Source organism: Chaetura pelagica, unplaced genomic scaffold (assembly GCF_000747805.2).
Source record: "Chaetura pelagica isolate M959 unplaced genomic scaffold, ChaPel_1.0 scaffold117, whole genome shotgun sequence".
In the NCBI taxonomy this organism is placed as follows: Eukaryota; Metazoa; Chordata; class Aves; order Apodiformes; family Apodidae; genus Chaetura; species Chaetura pelagica.
In genome coordinates, this window is record NW_009954185.1 from 9,081,119 (window position 1) to 9,087,600 (window position 6,482).

Below are 6,482 nucleotides of genomic sequence, written 5' to 3' on the forward strand. Positions count from 1 at the left end.
TGAAGGTTCTACCAAGGCTCAGAAAAAATGGTGGTTAATGGCAAGCAGCATAGCTTCACTAAGAGCAAACAGTGCCTGACAAATTTGGTGGCCTTTTACGATGAGCTCAGAGCATCAGTGAGCAAGAGGAGAGCAACTGGCATAATCTACCTGGACTTGTGCAAAGCATTCAATGCTGTCCCACAAGACATCCTGGTCTCAAAATTGGAAGGCTATGGATTGTATGGATGGTTCTGCTCACAAAGTTGTGGTCAACGTGATGTCCAGATGGAGATCAGTGAAGAGTGGAGTTCTACAAAGGTCAATACTGGGACTAGTGCTGTTTAACATATTTCTTGGAGACATGGACAGTGGAATTCAGTGCACACTCAGCAAATTTGCTGATAATACCAAGCTGTGTGGTGAGGTTGACACACTGGAGGGAAAGGATGCCATCCAGAGGGACCTTGACAAGCTTGAGAAGTGGGCCCGTGCAAACTTAATGAAGTTCAACCAGGCCAAGTGCAACATCCTGCACCTGGGTCAGGTCAATCCCAAGTACAATTGCAGGTTGAGTGGAGAATGAATAGAGAACAGCCCCGAGGAGAAGGACTTGGGGGAGCTGGCTGATGAGAAGTTCAACATGAGCTGGCAATGTGCACTTGCAGCCCAGAAAGCCATCTGTGTCCCAGGATGCATCAAAAGAAGTGTGGCCAGCAGGTCAAGGGAGGTGATTCTGCCCCTACTTTACTCTCATGAGACCCCACCTGGAGTGCTGAGTCGGATTCTGAGGCCCTGAACACAAGAAGGAGATGGAGCTCCTGGAGGGAGTCCAGAGGAGGGGCACAGAGATCAGAGGGCTGGAGCACCTCTCCATGAAGATAGGCTGAGAGAATTGGGCTGTTCAGCCTGGAGAAAAGCAGGCTCCAGGGAGGCCTTATAGTGGAGGCCTTTCAGTACCTGAAGGGGCTACAAAAAAGCTCAGCAGGGACTTTTAAAAATGACATTGGACAAGGGTTAAAGGTTTCAAATTGGAAGAAGCTTAGACATTGAAGATAAGGTTAGACATTGGGAAGAAATATTAAATAATGATCCATAAGAAGAATTGTACATAGGCGTGTCACCTTCAAGTGCAAAGAAAGCAGAAACTCTCACCCCACACTGGCAAGACAAGACAAGTCCCTGTGCAAGGCTCTTCCCAAATCCTAATATTTCAACCCAGCATTAGTACAACAGCTACTTGTCTGCGCAGGTAGTCATGCAACATGCCATAATACAAAGGAATGAATTAAACGTTTCACTGTACCTCCTTACTTGCAACCCAGCTAAGACTCGCCCGAAGTTTAAGCCATGTAGCCAACAACCTGCCCACGCAGGGGGTTTGGAACTATATGATCTTTAAGGTCCCTTCCAACCCCAACCATTCTATGATTCTCTGCATTTAAAATACTACAGCTGAGGTGACATGTACCCTAAGATGAGATAGGGAGGTGAAATAAACATATCAGACCTACTGGAATATGCTCAGGCCAGAAAGCTAGGGTGAATAAGGTCAACTAGCTGGCAGCGCATAAGCAGTTCTCCTAAAACTCAACAGAACAGAAAAAATCAATAGCACAAAATAGGAGGCAATGAGCTTGAAACACTAATATGTAAAAGGACTGCTTGGAACAGCAAGTTCATCAGCTGGAAATTACTGTGAAACCTGGTTGCAGGATGTAAATGGATGTTTGCATCCTGTGAGTATGACAAACTGAGAAACAGCGAGAAGCCAGTGCCCAGACTCTGCTTCAGCTGGAATCCCATTATGCATAAAGCATCTCTGGTCAGAAAAGACAAACAAAAACTAGAGTACAGAAAAAGGTTGTGCTGGTGATGAGGCCTCTCTTAGATGAGAAAGAATGAAAATCTTGTCTTGTTTAGTTTGGCAGAATGTAGTCTGGAAAGGGAAACGGTTGGCCTCTTATAGATAGAAGAGCTAAACATCAGTGAGGAATGAGGTGTTTAGATCAGTGTGATCTTGTATCTTCTACAAAGATGGTGACAACAGCTGGAGAAGATGAAGAAGACACCTTGAGCTCCTCCCCATTCTCCATAGGGGCACCACAAGGCAACATGATCAGTTGCCTAGAGTAAATACAGTCACTATTGTTTCTGATGTATTCTGTTGCAAGGAAAAGAACTAATGGTAGAAAGACCATTTCAGTCCTTTCTACTGGCACTCTGTTTCTGAGCGGTGGTGAATAGCAAGAATATGCTACTCTTCAATTCGAGTGGACAGTTCAGCTAGCATCAAACCCTGGTGCAATTTAGAGCAAACCTCTTTCAAATTAACAAATCACATTAGGACTTTCCAAGGCTCTAAAAGCTTGAAATTACAACTCTAATAGGGCCTGAGCCTCAGAAACTAACAGTAATGATTAAAGCTCACTTTTAATGTTTAGAAAGCCTGGTGGCTTCCAGCTCTGATGATCAACCTGTTGATTAACTAATTCAATTGATATTTCCTCTTGTAAATCTTCTCTTCTCCGTTAGCTAACGTTGGTCTATTTCTTTCTGCCACAGAGCCACAAGACCAGACCAGCAGGAAGGAGTCGCTCCGGTTACTGGGAAGCCGGCCCCCTGCAGATCTCCAGCAGAGCCTGCCAGCACATTTTGAGAACAGCACTACGCAAGGAAGGAGGGTAAATACACAAATACACTTTAACTTTCTCACTGGACTCAACTCCTACCCTTTCACTTCATTGATTTACACCTCTCCTTCAGAGTGTGCCTAGCCAACCTCTCCAGAACCTTGATCCCTTAGTTTGCATTAACCCTTAATAAACTGATTAATTTGCAAACTAAACATTGGTCTCAGTAATAATTTGTGAGCGTGGTGGGAGGGTACTTTACCCGCTAAGAAACAGTCCCACAGCGGCCGTTCCTCGGTAAGAGGTGAACGCCACGTGTGAACACTCAGTGTCATTCATAAACCTCCCCACATTGGGAGGGGAAGTCGCGGAAACATCCTGACAGCTGGTAGCCCCCCTGGTACTGGCCCGCAACACACGTCCAGAGAAGAGGAGATCTGCATGGAGCCTGAACAGGACAGAGAGCCCAAAAGGGTCGCTCTTAGGGGCCTCTATGAAGGCAGCAAAGCCAAGGCCAGAAAGAGCCACTGCTCTCACTCCTCCCGGGCTGGGCTGCTCTTCCCTTTGAACCATATGAAACAGCAGCTGCGTGGAGGCCACATTGCTGAGCACTTTGCAGCCACAGCCTTCGTCTGCCTGGCACCTGACACACCAGACCATGGCTGTGCCTGGCAGAATTGCTGAGAGTTCCAAGTAGCAGGGCATTTCTCCATCGCACTTGCAGGTAGCGGTGCAGAAGAGCTCTGTGCTCAAGGAGATCTGGCGTGCCCAGCTGCTGCAAGAGAGCCATTCCCCAAAGCAAGCATCTGGCCTCCTCCAGAAAAAGACATCCGAGAGTAAGAAGAAGGGCTGCCCCAAGAAAAGGGCTGCCCGTTTCCAGGCCACTGCTGCCATTGAGTGAGAAGAAAGCAGAAGCTCTTACCCCACACTGGCAAGGCAAGGGCTGTCATGTTTGCAGGGCACTTCCCATGAAACAAAGAAAGTTCACCCAACAGTCTAAGTACTGTTAAGACAGTATTCTTTATTCATGGCATGGGATGGACAGGGGATAGCTTCTCCAAAAATGTGCATGTCTTACAGGGTAAGGTGAGAGAGAGAGACACTGCTGATACTTAATTAGGTGTAATATTTCTAAGAATTAATTGATTCGTTTCCCAAGAAATCATTATCACATGGATGTTAGGTCTATTAGGGTCTCCTGGGGGTCGTTTACTTCATCCCTGAGTCTTCCTCAGAGGGACCTTGGGCTGAGTTCTGTCTCTTCTACTGTTTATCTCTGCTGGCTCCACAGCAGCACTGGTTACAGACACAGTTGAAGGGCTTCTTTCTTCTTCAAGGACCCCTGTATTTATTCCCTAAAACTACAGATAAGCTCACACAAAAGGCTTTTACAAAAAATATCTAGAGTCCGGGATCTCGGGATTAGGGCCAAGGAATAAGAGTCTAAGGTTAATCTTCTAGTGTAAAATGTCTAGAGTAAAAAGTCTAGGGCAAAGACTCTAGGATCTAGAGTATAATATCTAGGGTTAAGGGTCTAGTCAGAGTACAAAACCTTGGCCCTACATTGTCGATCCTAGCCCTGAGATGCTTGGCTACAGACCTCAAACCCTTGCCCTACAGTTACGACCGTAGCCCGGAGACAGTTGGCCACAGAGTCCAAACCCTTGGCCGTATATATGCGATACTATCCCTGAGACGGTTGGACAAGGACCCCAAACCCTTGGCCCTATAGAGTTGAAACTAGCCCTGAGACTGTTGGCCTCAGTCCCTAAACCCTTGCCCTACAGTTTTGATCCCAGCCCTGAGATTCTTGGCCACAGACCCTAAACCCTTTGCCCTACATAGTCGATCCTTGCCCTGAGACTTTTGCCCTCAGACCCTAATCCCTTGCCCCTAAAGATTTGATCTCTGCCCTGAGACATTTGGGCACATGTATTAAAACCTTGGCCGTACAAAATCGATGCTAATCCCTGAGACGGTTGGTGACGGACCCCAAACCCTTGGCCGTACATAGTCGAACGTGAGACGTTTAACCACAGACCCCCAAACGCATGGCACCACAAAGTCGAATCTAGCCCGGAATCAGTTGGCCACTGACACCAAACCCTTGGCACTACATAGTCGAACCTGGCCCTGAGATGGTTGGCCACAGACCCCAAACCTCTTGCCATACATAGTCGATCCTGGCCCTCAGACTGTTCATCACAGAGCCCAAACCCTTGGCCCTACATAATCGAACCAAGTCCCAAAACAGTTGTCCACAGTGTATAACCCATGACCGTACTTATGCAATACTATCCCTGAGACGGTTGGCCACAGGTATTAAACCCTTGGCCCTACATAGTCAAACCTAGCCCTGAAACAGTTAGGCACAGACCCCAAATCCCTGGCCCTGCACAATAGATCCTTGCCCCAAAACAGTTAACCACAGAGTACAAAACCTTTGCCCTACACAGTCGACCCTAGCCCTGAGGTGCTTAGCCACAGACTCCAAACCCTTGGTGCTACGTTGTCGATCCTAGCCCTGAAACAGTTAGCCACAGACCCCAAATCCCTTGCCCTGCACAGAAGATCCTAGCCCCAAAACAGTTAACTACAGAGTACAAAACCTTTGCCCTACACAGTCGCCCCTAGCCCTGAGGTGCTTAGCCACAGACTCCAAACCCTTGGTGCTACGTTGTCGATCCTAGCCCTGAGATGCTTGGCTGCAGACCCCAAACCCTTGCCCTACAGTTACCATCGTAGCCATGAGACAGTTTGCCACAGATTCCAAACCCATGGCGGTACATAGTCGATCGTACCCAGAGAGGGTTGATCACAGACCCCAAACCCTTGACCCAAGAGTTTTGATCCCAGCCCTGAGATTGTTGGCCACAGACCCTAAACCCTTTGCCCTACATAGTCGATCCTAGCCCTGAGACTGTATGGCCAAGGGTTTGGACTCTTTGGCCAATACTGTCAGGGCTAGGTTCGACTATCTGGTGCCAGGAGTTTGGGGGTCTGTTGTTAAACGTCTCAAGTCAAGTATCAACGATGTAGGGCCAAGGGTTTGGAGTCTGTGGCCAAGAGTCTCACGGCTAGGACCGACTATAAAGAGCCAAGAGTTTAATACCTGTGGCCAACCGTCTCAGGGATAGCATCCATTTAGTATGGCCAAGGTTTTAATACATGTGCCCAAACATCTTAGGGCAGAGATCAAATCGTTAGTGGCCAGGGTTTAGGGTCTGAGGCCAAAAGTGTCAGGGCTAGGATCGACTATGTAGGGCAAAGGTTTTAGGATCTGTGGGCAACAATCTCAGGACTGGGATCAAAACTGTTGGGCCAAGGGTTTGGGGTCTGCAGCCATGCGTCTCACAGCTAGCATCGACTCCTGGGCCACCATCCTCCCTCCTGCCACCGTGGCTTCCCCCCCTCGGCCTCCCTACGCCTGGGCTGCACCCACCCACGGCTCGGCCCGCCGCCCTGCGGCCGCCTCGGTGGGGCTGCACGGCGAGAAGGGAAGCCCCCCGGCCGCATCCCCGCTGGCGGGGAGAAACCCCCAGCCCGAAACCATCTGCTCCCGTGAGGAAGGGCAGAAGATGCTGCGCTCGCCTCGTCCCTCTGAACTAACTTTCCTGTTTCCGTAAATATTACACAGGCGGGGGGGAGGCGTTAACTGCTTTCACCAAGCGTTCCTCAGCCCTACGTGCCTCCCGCTCCCGCCGCCCACCCCCCGGCAGGCCATGCTAGCTCTGAGACGCATGGCTACAGACCCCAAACCCTTCGCCCAATAGTTTTGATCCCAGTCCTGAGATTGTTGCCCACAGATCCTAAACCCTTTGCCCTACATAGTCGATCCTAGGCCTGAGACTTTTGGCCTCAGACCCTAAA